The sequence below is a fragment of the Equus caballus genome, chromosome 21 (assembly GCF_041296265.1).
Source record: "Equus caballus isolate H_3958 breed thoroughbred chromosome 21, TB-T2T, whole genome shotgun sequence".
In the NCBI taxonomy this organism is placed as follows: Eukaryota; Metazoa; Chordata; class Mammalia; order Perissodactyla; family Equidae; genus Equus; species Equus caballus.
In genome coordinates this window covers 17,991,288-18,008,245 of record NC_091704.1, presented here as the reverse complement: position 1 = coordinate 18,008,245, position 16,958 = coordinate 17,991,288, and positions in this window count along the sequence as shown.

The following is a 16,958-nucleotide window of genomic DNA, read 5'->3' as shown; positions in this document are numbered from 1 at the left end:
ACAAACTTACTTATTGCTTTATTTTTAAAATACATGTAATAGTTTCAGAATAGCAACAGCAATATTGTCACTAATACAATGATTGTCAAGAACAGCTTAAGATTTTTTCACAGTTCTTTTTGTCCTTGGGGTACAGCCCACGAGGGAACGTACTGTGTTCTGCGTTCAAATGACTGTGTTTTAAACTCGTCTGAAATAATTCCTGCCTGTGGGACTGAGCCACCAACTCAGAACACAGCTATGTTCATTTGCTGCATTTTGATTTCAAGTTTTCCGGCTTCCCTGTCTCTCTCTCATTTGATTTTGTTTTGTAACAGTGTAAAACATTTACAGGGTCCTAAAGTCACATTTACATGACAAGACGAACTCTGAGAAGTCAGCTTAGCGCCTGTCCCTTTCATCCTGTTTCTTCCTTTAAAATTTTGAGGTTTATTCTTCCATTTTAAAGATAAACCCATGAATATACATTTGTAATCTCCATCCGATAAATGACAACATAGGACATGAACTTTTCTCTACTTTGCTCCCAGCACTTTCTAACGGACCTTTGCGATGACTCTGGTAATATGAGCTCTTCCTCACTCCATGGTACAGCCATGCACCCTGCTGGGTGGGTATAGGGGGAGTTTATTCCCCCACCCCTCTAGATTGTTTCCAGTCTCTGTTATTACTGTGCATTTTGCACACGTCTTTGGAATAGAGCCCTAGAAATAGGATTGCTGATTCAAAGGGTAAATGAACACGTAGATGTGTTACGTACTTCCACATTCCCCTCCATCACCACACTGTTATACTATTTTACATTCCCACCAGCAATGAACAAGAGTACCTGTTTCTGCACAGCCTTACCAAGGATGTAGGGTCACACTTCTATCTCCATGGGGTTTTTTCCAAACAAAATGAAAAATTAGTTTCTGTCTTATAAAATTCCAGAGGTAGATGGTGCAGGGCACACATGGTAACTGCTACACAAAGTCCTCTGGATTCAGCCTCCTTTTATCTTGGCCTCCATGCCTAATGTCTCATGGTCCAAGATGGCTGCTTCAGTTCCAGCTGTCACATCTGCATTCCAGGCAGCAAGAAGGAGGAAGGGATAGAGAAGGTAGCAAAGAGGGTGCCCTCTGTGTAGTTTTAATTTGCATTTCTCTTATTAGAGCGAGGTTGAGCATGTTTTCAGGGCTATTGCATTTATTTACTGTGATCTTTACCATTTTTCTGCATAGCATAGTTGATTTTCTTCATTTTTGGAAACTATATATTAAGCATATTAACCCTTTGTCTGTGATACAAGTTGCAAAGGTTTTTCCTACTTCATCATTGATGAGGATCAAGGCTGCCCCAGGGAGAAAAGTTCAAGGCGTCCTGCCCTACGTACAGATCTATATCATCCTCTGGGAAGCATAGGACGTCCTGACCTGATCCGACCTGATTCCTTGCCAAAGTTAATAGGACCACCCAATAACCAGATTAAACCTGCTCTGATACCATTTTAACAATTTTTTTCATGATCTTTCCTTTGTCTTGTAAAGAAATAATTCACCCACCTATGCCTTATAAATTTAGCTCTAACCCTCAACACACTGCAGCTCTTCCTGCCCATGGGTCCTGTCCCCATGCTTCTCCATGCTGTTCTCTGAATAAAAGAGCACTATTGCCAGACCTTGAGAATCCAAGAAATCTTTCTTTCGACTCCTCGGCTCGCCGAGCCCGCATCAATCATCTATCACTTTACATTACTAATGATATCTGTTGACATGAAAAAGCTTTATTTTACACAATCACAGACACATTCATACTTTCCCTTCTTATTCCTGGGCTCTGAATGGTCACTAGGAAAGTGCTCTCCATTCCCAGACTGTAAGGGAATATGCACATGTCGTCTTCTAATGCCTGTAGGGTGCGTATTTACAAGGACTCTCTGATCCACTAGGAATTATCCTACTACACCCGGTGAGGTACAGACCTGATTTTACACTTTTTTGTATGACTATCCAGTTAACCCTACATCCTTTTTCCTCTCATGGATTTGAAACTGGGGGGAGGGGAGGCTACTTTGGCCAGGGTGGTGGCATTTGAGCTGAGACCTCCGGAGCCAGTCAGGAGGAAGAGCTGAGGGGAGGCGGTTCAGGAAGAGGGACCAGCACGTGCAAAGGTCCTGAGATGGGTGTGTTGTTCTGTGTGAGGACCAGCAGGGATGCCTGTGGCTGGACCGGAGTGATTGAGCGAGAGAGTGAAGGGAGGTGAGGGTGGAGGGGGTGTCTGACTTTATTCTGAGGCCACCGGGGCGCAGGGAAGGGACCAGCTCTGGTGCACAAAAGCTCCCCTCTAGCTTGGGTACGGCGCACCCATTTGTCAGATGTGAAGACTGAGACCTAGAGAGGCAAGGGGGAGTGGGGCGCAGACAGGAGGGGAAGATCGAGGCGGCATTTCCCTGACGAGGAGCCGAGGCCAGGCCCTCTTCCCCTCCCCCAGCGTGGACGGCGTGGCCTGGCAGCCCCTGCTGCGACCGCTCCACTGAGCTGCCAGAGCTGACGCCGCAGCGCGCGACCATCCGCGGCCACCCCGCCTACCCTCGCCCCAGCACAGCCTCCCCCGCGCAGGCGCGGTGCAACTCCACCAGCCCCGCCCACCAAATGGGGCAACCACGCCCCCAGCCTCCCCCATGGCTCCGCCCACCAGGCGCCAGTAGCCCCGCCCCACCAGGTGCGTCCCGAGTTCAGGTCTTCTCCTGGCATCCCGCTGACCTTCTCTGTGCCTCTCCTTCTCCCTCTATATAGTGGACACAGGAATAGCCTCACCCAAGACCTGCCCTTGCACCTCCTTGCTGTGTGACCTCGGGCATGTTATTTCACCTCTCGGGACCTCAGCTTTCCCCTCTGTACAATGGATGCGGGTGGAGCCCCCTCCTCAAAACCTGGCCCCTCATTTCCCAGCTGTGTCAGCTTGCGCAAGCTCTTTAACTGCTCCGTGCCTCAGTTTACCCACTCATTGTGGGCTGTTGGGAGGACGAACTTTGAGGAAGCAGGTTGAACGCTCAGCATGCAACCGGCGCTCAATAGATGTTCGGGGTTGTTCGCTCAGTTCGTCCGGGAGGAAACAGGCCGTGGGCGAAGGGGGCTGAAGCTGAAGGAGAAGCCAATAGGTCGAGGGCCCAGGGCGGGCACTGAACCTCAGTTTCCTTATCTGCAAAATGGGCCCCTGAGGTTGTGGCGAGGCCAAAGGGGAATCACCCGTCTGGACTTGAAGACAGCGCATAGTGGGTGCTTTAGAAATGAGGGTTTCCCTCGGCAGCATCAGGAACCTACTCAGTCATCCCTGGTTGGTCCCCCCTTACCCTGGGAACATTCATCCTAAGCCACCGACGGCCCCGGCCAGACCTCCGGCGTTCCAGCAGAGGGCACTGCCCGGTCGGGGCCTGGAGGCTGGCATGTGCTGGCGCTTTTGAGGAGCGTTTTGAGCCTGGCTGGAGTGGGAGGCCCCGGGAGGGGCAGGCTGGGCAGCCCACGCCCAGGAGGTGTGTGCGTGGGTGGGGAGCTGCCCTGGTCCTCCAGTTAGCAGACTCCTCCCCACCTGGGCCTCTGAGGGCCTACCTGGGGCTGGGTGGGGGAGGAGCAGAATGCGACTTACCTGCCGTTTATGGGGCACTTGGCGGAGGGAGGGGCTGAGAAGCCAACTTGGAATCCTCGCCCCATAGCTGGGCAGTTTAGAACTCTCCTGAAACCGAGTGCTGGCTGGGGTGGGCCTGGCTCTCCTCAGTCTGCCCCCAAAATACACGTCACTCCCAACCCACAGCCCAAACCTACAGCCTGGGCCGCTGGGCAGAGCTGGGGGAGCCGAAAGGTTCAGCTCTGCCCCGCCCCCCTCCTCCCCAAAGCCCGGGTGGTGGGGCGGGGAGTCCTCTTTATTTTTTTAAAAGATTTTTAAAAATTCTTTTTTCCTTTTTCTCCCCAAAGCCTCCCCAGAACATAGTTGTATATTCTTCAGTTGTGGGTCCTTCTAGTTGTGGCATGTGGGACGCTGCCTCAGCATGGTTTGATGAGCAGTGCCATGTCCGCGCCCAGGATTCGAACCAAGGAAACACTGGGCGGCCTACAGTGGAGCGCGCGAACTTAACCACTCAGCCACAGGGCCAGCCCCGCGGGGAGTCCTCTTTAAACAGCTGTAGGATGAATGAGCAATCCAGGCCCGTGGCATTCAGTTGCTAACTGTTCGTTATCAGTAGTGGCTTTGGAGCCTGTCTTAGTTTGGGACCCCCAGAAGCTGACCCCAGAAAGCCCCAGTGAGGGGTGGGGACCCAAGACCAGGAGGGAGGGAGCCCTGCAGGTGACTCCTTGGGCAACAGGCGCTCAGTCCCACTGAGGACCTCCAGGAGACAGCGTGGAGCATACCTGGCAGAATGGTCCCACCCCAGGGAGGACCTGGCACTTCCAGCCAGCCCCACAGGTGGACAAAGTGGGCTGAGGCCAGAGCGATGGCTCTGGGAGCTGGACAGCTGCTAGGAGCACAGAGGAGCCCCTGCCAGTGGCTGCCCTTCACACTTCATCTTGGTGAATGCTCCCCGACCCTGGCTCTTGGCGTCAATGCCAACATGTAGCTGAAAGGACTGAGGCCCAGAGAGGGTGTGCAGCTGTCCCAGTCACACAGCCAGCACAGGGTGGGCCCAGGTTCCCCCCATGGTCTCTGTGGGACAGGCTGGCTCTCAGCAAAGTCCCAAGCACCTCCCCACTGCTGTGTCCTGCCCCCAGATGACGGGTGTCTGCCCAAGGCCCACGCCACCAACGAGAGATGGCCACTATGCGAGAGGCTGCGTGGCCCCCAGGCTGTGGGCTCCATGGAAATGTCTCCCCAGGAGGGAAGGCTACCACCTCCTCGGTCATCAACTTGATCCATGGCCAGTCTCTCCCTCAGCACAACTGATCCCTTCAGTCCAAAGACACCCCAAGTCTGCCCACCTCTCTCCTCCCCGCACCCCTGCCCGGTGCTGCCCAGGGTCCTCCCCAAGGCCCCCAGCCCTGCCTCCAACCCTCCTGCAACTCCCTATTTGGGCCGCAGGGGGCTTCTCCAAATCCTCCTGTGACCCCCCCCAGCCCAATAGGAAAAAGACCCCAACTCCTTGCCAAGACCTTGCCCCATCTTGGCCCTCCCGCTGCCCCCACCCCTATAGGAGCTCAGGCCCCTCTCGATCTGTCTGGTCCCACTGACGTGCACCTGGTTCCCTCTGCTGGACTTTGCACGTCCACTGCCCTCTTCCAGGAGCACCTTCTCCTATGTCTGCCCCTTTCACCCAGTTCCTCCATCCCTTAGCTCCAGCTACCCGCCAGGAGCCTTCCCCAGCTCCGCCAGCCGAGGTCAGGCCACTTAACAGAAGATCTCATAGAACCAGTTCTTTTCTTTCCAAATAGCTCTGTTCAGACTTAGACATTCATTTTTCTGACTATATCTTCTGCACTGGATTGTTGCTCCATGAGGACAGGTCCAGGTCTCTACTTGTCCCCAGTAGCATCGCAGGCTCAGCCCAGGGCTGGCACACAGTAGGCCTCAATGCATGCTGAATAACCCTCCCGGCCCCCGGGCCGGGACCTCCCTGTGTGTGCAGCCTTCTTGGCTGTCTCCCAGCAAACACTTACTGAATACCGACTGCATGCCCCATGATGTGGTCTGCAGGCCTGCAGGCTGGGAAGGGACCTGCCTGCTAGAATCTCAGCCCTGAAGTTCCCTGAGTGTCCCTCTCTCAGTGCCACATGTGCCTAAAGCATCCTGGGTCTCAGGCCATCCTCCTTGCCTGCTCCCGGGCCCCTGAACTGGTCACCAGGCAGAGCCCCGATGTCTCTCCCTCCTGATCCCAGGTCCACTCAGGACCCTGATCCTGCCAATCTGCCTCCTCAGTTCTGGCTACATGCCACCTGCTTTTCCCACAGCCTCTGTAGTTCCCACCCAGACCCCTCCTGGCCTCCTTCCCTGGTCCCTGGGCCAAGCTCACCCCAGAGGGCCACACCTGGCCGACCTCCCCTTCTCACACCCTTCGTGGCTCCCCAGCCCCCTCAGGGATGACAAAAGGGCTCTGTCCCGGCCCTGCCCGTCTCAAGGCCTGTCCCCTGTGCAGGGCCCCACCAAGGCTGGGAGGCCCGGGGGAGGCCAGACAGGAGGCTTGAGGTCCTTGTGCTCACTGCTCACCCACCTTGCCGAAGGCTGCCTGGCCGCAGAGGGAGCCCGACTTTGGAGATGAGAGGCAGCCTGCGTCTCAGTAGTCCCAGCCCTGGCCGCCAAGGCCTCCTGTTGGTGTCCTCAGGGTTGAGCGCATAACTTCCTTCAGTGCTGAGGCCGCCACAGCTCTGCCCTGACAAGCGCTGGCCTGAGACCCGTCCTCACTGCTCCTGGGCCCCGGACCTTGCCCACTGTGTTCCCCTGACCAGGCGCCCCGGCCTGGCGGCCAGGTACACGCAGCCCCCTCCCCCAGTCCTGGCCAGCCCGCTGAGTCAGCGACCCAGGGCGTCCCACTCCCGGTCACAGCAGGGACGAGGCCTCCCAGCACTCTGGCATTCGGGCTGCGTTCAGTTCCTCAGCTGTCTTAACCACTCTCTCCTGTGCGCCCACAAGGATAACTGACCAGTGTCCAGTGGCCTGAAAGCCAGGGTCACCCTGTCCCGCTCGGGAGCAGGCGGTGAGTGGCCTCAAAGGCTGAGCATGGTTTTGCCAGTGGGGAAGGAGAAAGGGCGTCCCCAGGAGGGACCCGCAGGGCAAAGGTGGGAAGGGGCTGGGGGGATTTCCAGGTGCGCCCTTGGCCCGTGTCACTGCCCTGGAGGGGACGGCAGGAGAGAGGGCCGAGCTGGGTCACACAGGGCCTGTAAGAACCACAACCACTAGCAGCGTTTATTGAGCACCTACTGCACGCAGGCCGCCTGGCACTGAGTGCTGTTTTTATTGACCACTCCTCGGAAACTCAGTCCTGCAGCTGACGAGGGCAGGATGGAGGCCAGCAGGCCCCGCAGCCCGCAGCCTCCCTGTTTTTCAGCGGGTTAATTCTGGCGTACAGCAGGGAAGCGCGTCTGTCTGTCCTCCGGCTGGCAGGTGGACACAGGATGGAGAGGCGCCCCTGCTACCTCCATGCCAGTCCCCACCAAGGGCTTATGTTGGGTTAAAAAAAGCTCTGTCCAGACAGTGTAGATGCTGCCCAGGGACCAGGAAGACCAACCGAGGGGCCCCCAGAGCTGCGGCTTTGTGTTTGGGGACAACTGCAGGTGTGGTTCAAGCCACGAGAGAGGGTGACCCTTCTCCCTCCGGCCATTTCCCCCTGCCAAGCCCTGCTGCCTGGCCACTCAAGGCCCAGAGGCCCCTTCCTGGGGCTGGGGCGCCCCACTGGTCATCGCCGAGGATCCTCCCTTGCCGCTCCCTCCGCCTGGGGAAGCTCCTGTCCACCTGCCGCGCTCTACATGATTAAACACGCACGGTTCATTTGCCCTCCAGCTTTTCAGACAGAAATTGAGGAGAATACAGACAAGCGGAGAGAGGTGAGGACTGTGTGCCGCCCTCAGGGACCCCACCTTTGCCGGAATGCCTTTTTCTGGTGGATTTTGCATTTTCGTGCTTGGCTGGGACCCCTCGGTTACGGATTGTGTCTGGACTTTTTGTTGGACATGATAGCAATAATTGGGTTGTGACTATTGTTTCGTAAACGTTTATTTATTCAACAAGTATTTACTGAGGACCTACTGTGTGCCCAGCTGGGCTAGTGAATAAGTGAATGAATGAATGAATGAATGAGTGAAATGATGCCGGGGAGTGATCAGCACTATGAAGATAAATTAGAGGACAAATGGAGAATGCTGGAGGGGTATGGGGGTTTGACTGTGGGGATGAGTGGAGGCTTCCTGGAGGAGGTGACATTTGAGCAGAGTTTTGGGAACTTTCTGGAAGCCAGAGACCCCAGGTTGGGGTCTCTGATTTTTTTTTATTGAGGTAAAATTCATATAACATAAAATTGGCCATTTTAAAGTGTACAATTTTGTGGCATTCAGCACATTCATGATGTCGTACATCCCCCACCTCTGTTTGGTTCCAGAACATTTTCACCACCCCCAAGGAAACCCCATACCTGTTAAGCAGTCACTCCCCATCCCTGCCTTGGGGGGCCTCTAATTTTAATTCACATCTTGCAAAGCAAATGTCTTTAATATTTATTTGCAGATGTCCGACATTCAGAGAAATGGACACATTCACGCATGGCTGCTAGGAGCAGGGTGAGATATGGGCATCCCAAATGGAAGTATGGAAGGTGACGTGGCCCCAAATTTCCATCAAAAGCCTTGAAAATGTGTGATTCCACTTTGAAGGCTCTCCCCAAAAAGTGTTCCTCAAGGAAGCAACCTAGATGCCCAACCATAAGGGATCAGTTTAATAAATCAAGGAAGAGCCCCCCAGACGGACGATTATGAAGCCTTTCAGCACAAGAGGGGAGACTGGTATTGCTGGGTGTGGGAAGTGGGCCTCCTCTGACAAATCGTGTACAGTGTGATTCCACTTTGGCTAAGAAAAGAAAAGAGAAATAAAAAAATCTAGAATGAAATAGACCATCATGCTAGGATCAGTGATTTCTGTGTGTTGATTTTATTTTTAAAATTTCATGCACTCAACAGAGCTTGATGGAGGACCTGGCGTGGGCCAGCCGGCCAAGGGCAGGGCCGCTGTCTGAAGGTCACCGGTTTCCTTTGCCAATGTCTTTTATTTATTTATTTATTTTTCTCCTTCTTCTCCCCAAATCCCCCCAGTACATGGTTGTATATTTTAGTTGTGGGTCCTTCCAGTTGTGGCATGTGGGACGCTGCCCCAGCGTGGCCTGATGAGCAGTGCCATGTCCATGCCCAAGATCTGAACCAGTGAAACCCTGGGCCACTGAAGCGGAGCGCATGGACTTAACCACTCGGCCACGGGGCCGGCCCTGCCAATGTCTTTTAAGTTACCAGTGAGCACAAGACACTTCATAAGTGAGTAATAAAAATGTGTTCAGGGAATTAAATGCTATGACAAGGGGCCTATTTAGATTCTTTATGTTATGCTTGTCTGTTTTCTGAAACTGTTTTTGCACTGAGCACATACTACTTTGGCAATCAGGAGAGAAAACACGTAAAGCTGATTCTATTAGAAACCGTATGCGTGTGTCCCAGGCCCTCCCCACCTCCCATCACGGCAGTCCCTCTTCCCAGCTGCCCCTTCTGCCCTCCAGCCGGCTCCTCCTGGCCTCGCACGGAGTGGAGTTGATACAGCCCAGCTCCTGGGGTCTGGCACTGAGCTGGGCTTCTGCAAAACATGCAGCTGAGATGAAGAGATTTCCAGATGGGGAACTGAGGCTCAGAGAGGTAAAGTAACCTGCCCAATGTCACACAGCACATAAGTGACAGTGAAAGATGTCTGCCCCTGGAGCTCCTTCTGCTCCCTTGAGTGGATGCAGGCCGAGCCTGGATCCCTTCCTTCCCTGTGGCCATGTTTTGGGCTCCTATGACTGTGTCTTCCTTACTGGTGGGGGGACTGCACCCTACACAGATGCCTGTGTGACTCCTCAACAGGCCGTGAGCAGAAATTGGTGGGCTTCTCCTCAGTCCCACCTCACACTGGTGCTGCTGGGCCCCCAGGAAGCATCATCCCATGACCCTCAAAGAGCCCACAGTCTGGGGGGGCCGAGACAGATAGGTTCGCTCTCAGCTCCATGGAGTCAGGCCTGGGCCAGGCGCTCTGTCTGGAGGGCTGCATGGGGGAGGGGACAGAGAGTTGGGGCTTGTAGAATGAGTAGAAGTGTGTTAGGTTGAGAAGTGGGGCAAGAGCTGGGTGGACCGCATGGTTGGAGCTGCGGGGGTGGATGATGGATGATGCTGCGCCTGTGGGAGGGAGGCGGATGGTGGTGGATAAGTGGGTGAATGGGTGGGTGGGTGGGGGTAGACTGGTAGTGGATGGGTGGGCGGGTGTGTGGACGGTTAGATGGACGAATGGATAGATGGGCAGATGGGTGAGCGGGTGAACGATCCAGGGGTAAAAAGACAGAGCTTGGTCTTGGGCCTCAACAATCTCTAAGGTGTCCCTCTCAGCCTACTCCCCAGAGCCCAGTGGAGAATGTCAGGGTGGTGGCGGGCCACAGGACCCTGGGCATCGCAGCCCCTTCTCCAGCCTGGCCTCTACAGGTGGCTCTTCAAGGGCTGGCTCCTCCTCCCACGTGACTCCAGGCACCTGCTCACCGCCATGGAGACCAGTGCTACAACGGCCAGGCGGTGGAGGGCACCGGCAGGTGTGACTTGCAGGTCTCCCTGGCCAGCTGCACCCTGTCTGTCTTGGGCATGGGCACCACTGCGGTTTCCCAGCTGGGCTCCGAGAGGTCCCCCTGAGAGAGGGCCCAGCCCGCAGGGCAGTCCCAGGAGCGGCTGCTCTCCAAGGTCTACACATCTGTGTTTGCCTTCCTGTTCCTCAGTCCCTGACCCGGAGCCTGGTGCAGGGACCAGGAGTTGCGCGCCCCAGGCCCTGGAGAAGGCCCTGCCCCCCACAGCCGACTCGGGACCAGTCACCCCTTGGCAGGCCCTGTGGGGGCCCCTCAGCCCCTCCTCCCTCCTGCCCTTGCTCATCGCCTCCCTAGAAGGTGCCCCCAGACCAGCGGGGACACCCCAAGGACTCAGCCCAGCCACCAGACATATCCTGCTGGGCCCAAGGACAAATGCCAAGCCTCAGGGACCCCATGATGTGACGGGGACCCTGAGATGTGGTGGGACTGACACCCCTTCCCCAGACTCAGCTCCCTCGTCCCTGTTCGCTTTGGGATTAGTTATAACAGAGAATTAAGGCGTCTCAAGAAGCAGGAACCACAGTTCCCAGAATTCTGCAATCCCAACCTTTGGTGTTCCCAAGATGTGACAAGGAGGCTGAGTCCCAGCTGCCCCCTACACTCAACACACTTGCCACTGTTCTGGGAGGTAGGAGGGTCTCCATGGGTCCCTCTGTTCTTGGGCACCCTTTCCTCTCTCAGACTCAGTTTCCCCAGCTGTAAAAGGGGGCAGCAGAAGCTCCACCAGGGGCCAGCTTCTGAGTTCAGTGCTCTGATGTCACTGACTTACAGTTCTGAATAATTCTTTGACAAGGCATCCTGCATTTTCCTTTTGCACCGGGCCCTGCAAGTCATGTGGGCTATGCTGCCCTGCTCCGTCCAGCGAGAAGCGTTTCTCTGGTGCCATGCTGTCATTCCCCTCTCAGGAGGAATCTTCAGGCCCCGGAGGCCTGGCTGCTGCTCTCTGGCCCCCCAGCTAGAATAAGACAGGGCAGGACTCTAACCGAGGCCCCTGATTGCAGCCTGTGCAGAGTGTCTCCCCTGTGTGTGCGGGCGGTGCCCAATGTGCGACCCACTCTCTGTCCATCAGTGGCTCTCCTCCTCCAGCCCGCGGCACAGCAGCCTCCTCTGTGACCTCCCTTGGGGCTGCAGGATCCTCGCTCAGGGAAACAGATGTTTCCCTGGGGCGGGAGGCGTGAGATTTCAGCGATAAGGCCGGGGCCAGCATCGAGGACCTGTGAGAGAGACGGAGCCAGGCAAGGCACGAGGGAGCTACAGAGAGGGGCCTCCTCCCTGGGAGGGGTCCGAGGTCCGAGCCTGCGGCCCTCTGCAAAGATGTAACAGTAGTGCTAAAAACAACGTCATCTGCTTGTCAAGCACAGCCCAGGATGCCCTCTGCACGGCGACGACCGAGGAGGAAAGCGTCAGAATCACCCCAGTCCATTCGCGTGTGGCGCCCTGGTCAATCTTATCTAAAAGTGTAAAAGCAAATCATGTTCCTCTCCTGCTCAAAAGCCTCCCATGGCTCTCCAGTGCTCTAAGTATAAAGTCCACACTCTTCTCTGGGGCCCATAAGGCTCCTTGTGACCCATCCTGGGAAGCTCCCTGCCCACATGGCCCCACACTCTCCCCGCCAACTCACCCTGCTCTGGCCACACGGGCCTCCTCAGTGCTGCTGCAAGGACTGAGCATATTCCCACAGGGCCCTTGCACATGCGGTTCCCCCAAATCACCAGCTCTTCAGAGCAGCCTTTGCCGACCACTCTTCTTTGCCTGTTGCTTTGCCTAGTTTTCCTTCCTTCAAAAAATGCTGTCAGAAGTCATCCTACTTGGTCCTGTTTGTCATCCATCTTGTCCCCCAGATAGCTAGAGTGCGCTGAGGCAGGGCCTCCCACAGGGCTGGCGCCTAGTAGGTGCTCAGTAAACACAAGTTAGCGATGAAGAACCTCCATCTTATGCAGGAGGAAACAGGGGCGCAGGGAGACCCCCAGTGTGTCCATGGAGACGGGCTGTGGGACCTCTGGGTCTGAGCCCCGGCTGCACAGGTCGACCTGCAGCCAGGTGGAATGCCCCCTCCCGCTCCTATGGGCGGCTGAGCCTCCGCAGGCTGCAGGGCGCCAGGCCTGGCCTCTCGGGCCCAGGTTTGAGGTCCAGTTTTTCCTCCCAGCCAGTTTTTAATTTGAGAAACTGGCTTAAGCCCCCTGAGCCTCAGTTTCATCTTCTATAAAAATGAGGTTAGAGGTTGGGCCAAGGAGGCAGACCGTCAGGCTTGGGCTGCCACGGCAGGTGTCCTCCTCCCCCAGTGTCCTCTTTGTGCCCTCCCACACCGGGTGACAGTGGGGCCCCTGAGAGGCCTTGCCTGAGCCGGGACTCCAAGGAGACCCCCGTCTGGGGTGGGGGCAAAGCCAGATGCAGATGCCACCTCATCCTGTGGGGTCAGGGTCGAGAGAGTGGAGCGAGTCTGGGAAGGCTTCAGGGAAGAGGGAGCGTCGAAGCTCACATTCCAGGCTGTAGGCAGAGGCTGGTGCAAAGGCTCAGAGCGGGGTCCAGCAGCTGGGCCACGTCAATGAGGAGCTGGGTTTTCTTCTAAAGCCCACAGGAGAGCCGCGGGAGGCACCGGAGCAGGAAAGGGGACAATGCCAGTTGAAGGGACCCCTGGGGGGCGCTGGTCCGGGGCAGCCTGGAGAGGCGAATCCTGCCTCCAGCCTGCGCCTGGGGACCAGGAATGGCCTCCCTTAGCAGACCGAGGGAGGAGACTGCAGCATCTGAGTCACCCCGTTCCTGCAAGAACATTCGGCACCCAGCGGCCCCGCGTGGGCTGTCACCAAGCGGGAACACGGCCCCCGGAGCCCCTCCGTGCCGCCTTCCCTGAGGCCTCCCGCTCTCTGTTCCCACAGCTGTTCCTTCGAGGCCCCAGAAGGAGAGTAGGAGGAGAGGGCAGGCGAAGGGGAGGCCATGAAGAATGCTGGGCCAGAATTTGGGAGTTTGGGGGGAGGGGAGCTTCCCTGGCTGAGGGTCCAGTGTGTCCTGGGGCTGTCCAAGCCTCAGGCCTCTACCCGAGATGGGGAAACAGAGTTCAGAGAAAGGGAGGCTCTGTCCGCATTCTGCACATGCACAGACATCTAGTTCTCTCCCAAGAGCTGACACCTGGCCTGGAGCCTGCAGTATAAAGCTAATCACTTCCCTCCCTCTCTGGCTCCAAACTCTCCCATAGCTCCCCAGTACCCAGAGAGGAGAATCCTGACTCAGAGGGAAACCCATGAACCTCACCACTGCCTGTGAGGTCCCACCCGGCTTCTGGGATTCCCTTAGCCCTCAGTGTCCCCTACTCTCTTCCCACTCACTCTGCTCTGGCTATCTTGGCCTCCCTGCTGTTCTGCCAACACACCCAGCCCATCCTCACCTCAGGGCCTTTGTACATGCTATGCCCTCTGCCCAGAGCACTCTTTCTAAGTTATTATCCTCATTTGATTCCTCAGAAAAGGTGCAAAAAGAGAAGGTCACATGCCCAGGAACACCCATCAAGTTGGTGGGAGTGAGGATTTGCACGCCGACCCTCTCCCACCAATGGTGCCACACTTAAAACAGGCCTCCAGACCAGTCCCCTGTGGAGCTGGATGATTCTCAGCCCTTCCAGATCTTGCTGCCTCCAGATGGATGCCAAAGACCCTCAGGCCTCGGGTCCAAAGCCCCCTGCTCAGGGAGCTCCTGGGCCAACACGACTGACCCCCAAGTCTCCCAGTGTCTCTCCTGATGTGACCGCGATTCCGCCGCCCCACTTTCTGCCCTTCACGCAGGCGGGTGGCAGAGCCCTCAAGGACGACAGAGCCAAAAATAATTGGGCCGACCTACCTCCCCAAAGTGGGGCAGCCCCGCCCAGCCACCTGGCACCGTGGAGGTAATTAGTGCATGTGGCGAATTAGGGTAATGAGGTCTGTGGGAACCGAACCACAGATCCAGGTCTGGAGTTTGGAGGGGGCTTGAGGGTGGCCTCCCCCACCCCCAACCCGCCCTGGTCCTGGAACTCAAGTCCATAACCCAGAGCCGGATCCCACCCCCAGCCCCTTCATGCCTGGGCCTGAGAGGCCTGGCTCTGTCACTTCCTGGGGGCTGTTTGTTTAATGAATTAAACTTGGCCTTGGGCGGAAGTTGAGTTGGATCTAAATTTAAGGCGGGGTCACTTTCAAATAATGAAGAATCACCAGTTTTGAGTCATCTAACTCTCCTCTGCCATGAGCCCCATGTGTCCGTCCAATGCGGGGAGATGCCAAGCCCAAGGGAAGCCTCAGGCTTCCTCAGTGCCTGCACACTTCCAGGTGCACTCCTGCTGGGAGAGTCAGAGCTGAACACAGACACCCCCAGGCTCTTGGGGTCAGGGTTAGACCAGAAGGAAGGAAGAGTCCAGAGGGAGAGGAGGGGGGAGCTTCTTGGAGAAGAAGGCATTGGAGGTGGGGCTTTTAGGGATGAATAGGAGTTTTCCAGGAGGACAAGGTCTGGTGGCCGGTCCAACTGGCCATGGCTAGGGGAATGGGGAGAAAGAGGAAGATGGCTGGAGGGGCACATAAGGGGACCATAGCTAAAGATTTAGAAGATATCATACCAGGTTGGACCCATTTCTGTCCTCAAGAGTTCATGCCTGGTTGGGACCCGTCAACTCCTGAAAGAGAAAATATTAAGAATTCGGCTCATGGAGCTGGCCCTGTGGCCGAGCGGTTAAGTTCGCATGCTCCGCTTTGGCAGCCCATGGTTTCTCCGGTTCGAATCCTGGGCACGGACATGGCACCGCTCATCAAGTCCTGCTGAGGCGGCATCCCACATGCCACAACTAGAAGGACCCACAACTAAAAATACACAACTATGTACCAGGGGGCTTTGGGAGAAAAAGGAAAAATAAAATCTTTAAAAAAAAAAAAAAAGAATTTGGTCCAGGATCAATACCACACGCCCAGACAGCCAAGAATACATATGTTTATAGTAGCAAGTATTTATTAAACTCCTAGAGTCATGCTCTCTTCACGCAAGGACTCACTGGATCCTGACAGGAAACCTCAGAAGTGGGCACCATTCTTATGCACATTTTACAGATGGGGAAACTAAGGCACAGAGAGGGAAAGCGGCTTCTTTAGGCTCACACTGCTGGTAAGAGGCAAGTCTGGGATTCACTCCCTGGCTTATGTGACTTAAGAACACCAAGGACCAAGGCTGAGCCTCGGGAGCCCCTCCTTCTGGAAGTGTTTACAGAGTTCCTGCTGCAGGTCAGACCTGCTCTGGGTGCTGAGCCACGGAAGAGGTGGAGAGTAACCAAATCAGGCCATAACAAATCCAAGTGGCCGCTGTGACCTGTGCCATGTCGTCGGGCATGTAGCTTTGGGAAGAGTGACAGACTTACCCTGATCTGGTGGGATAGGAACTCCCCAGAGAGGACAGAGGATTTAGTTTTAGTCCAAAGGTTGGGTCAGATTTAACTGGGCAGAGGCCAGTGCTTGACCCGTAAGAGCCGCTCCACAAATGCAGCTTCCCTACAGCTGGACAAGCTGTCCTAGTCCCTGTTTGGCTCCTCCTGTGACACAGAGCTCTTTCCCTCATGTTCTTCCACAACCCCAAGGGAATGCTGTTGCTTCTAGCCAGCCACCCTGCAAGGATACGCCCAGGCAGCAGGGGGCTCAGGCAGCCCCATACCCATCTATACCCAGGGGACAGCGAGGAGCTGCCACTGTTGCTTGGATCCTCCTTGCCTCCTCCCCCACAACCCCCAGCCCTGTGAGCATCAGCCCATTCTCCAGGCAAGAAAACTGAGGTCCATACTGATAAAGCCATTCTTTCGGTCTAGACTTGACTAAGACAACTTCAGGTTGGGGCTGCTCAAGGCCAACCCCATCCCAGCCTCTCCTGGAGGTCTGAGAGGAGGGCTCGTTCCCCCTCATGCTGTTGCCTTCTGCCCGCACAAGCAGGAAGGCAACTGCCCTTCCCCCAGCTGCCCCCATAGAATAGCCATGTGGCCCCAGCTCTGCAGCCTGCCAGCACTCAGTACACCCTGAGTGGCTTCCAGAAGCCTTAACCCTGCCGGGACCTTTCCAGTTACTTCTTTTTAAATCATTTTTTTGGTAATAAGGAAAAGTCACTCTCTACACAGAACAGACGGTATTTTCTTTGTTCCCCACAGTGTTCAAGCGTTTCGTGGCTTTGGGCCTGAGAGCGCAGCCAAATCCCTTGCCTGTGCAGATGCCTTGTGAAGTTAGAAGCAGCTGGGGAAACTGAGTCGGTGCCTCAGTTTCCTTCCTGTGCTAGGCGAGGCTGGGGCTCTAGGAGCACCCAGAGGTAATAACCACGTAACACGGATCAGGGATCTCACAGAAAGGGATGGGGCTGTGAGGCAGGTGAGGGTGAGATCCCTTCTAAGCCCAGGACAGCCAGAGAAGCTTCCAGGAGAGGGGGCAGTGGAGCTGAGCCCGGAAGGACTAGGAAGAATGTACACCTGTGGGAGGGGCATTCCAGGTGGAGGGAACAGCTTGGGCAAAGGCCTGGAGGGAGCAAAGTTCAGATCTCGGCCTGGAACAAGTCCCCAGGAATGTCAGGACCTGGAGTTCCCTCAAGGTCATCTGAAGGCAGCTAGCAGCTCAGACGTGTGATTCCCGTCAGGGGAAATGGAAATAAAAGA